A 302-nucleotide genomic window follows, 5' to 3' on the forward strand; every position below is an offset into this window, starting at 1 on the left:
TTGTTAGAAATGGTAGGGGGAGGGAAGAAGAAAGTGGCAGTGGTGGCTATAAGAGCTAATTAATGAAGCTAATGAAGTGTCCACAACTCCTTCCAGGAATGGTCCTAACTAGTGATAACATGGTTACAAAATTTAGTAAAAATTTATGAAAATAACTTTTTTTCTCTCAAGAATCCCAAACTGTATATACTTCAGACTCCAGAAAACCTAGATTAACCCAAGCATCAATATCTAAAGTTCAAAATTAATATTAGGATTGGGGTGCCTGGGTGTCTCAGTCAGTTAAGTGTCTAACTCTTTAT

Source organism: Suricata suricatta, chromosome 7, assembly GCF_006229205.1.
Source record: "Suricata suricatta isolate VVHF042 chromosome 7, meerkat_22Aug2017_6uvM2_HiC, whole genome shotgun sequence".
Lineage (NCBI taxonomy): Eukaryota > Metazoa > Chordata > Mammalia > Carnivora > Herpestidae > Suricata > Suricata suricatta.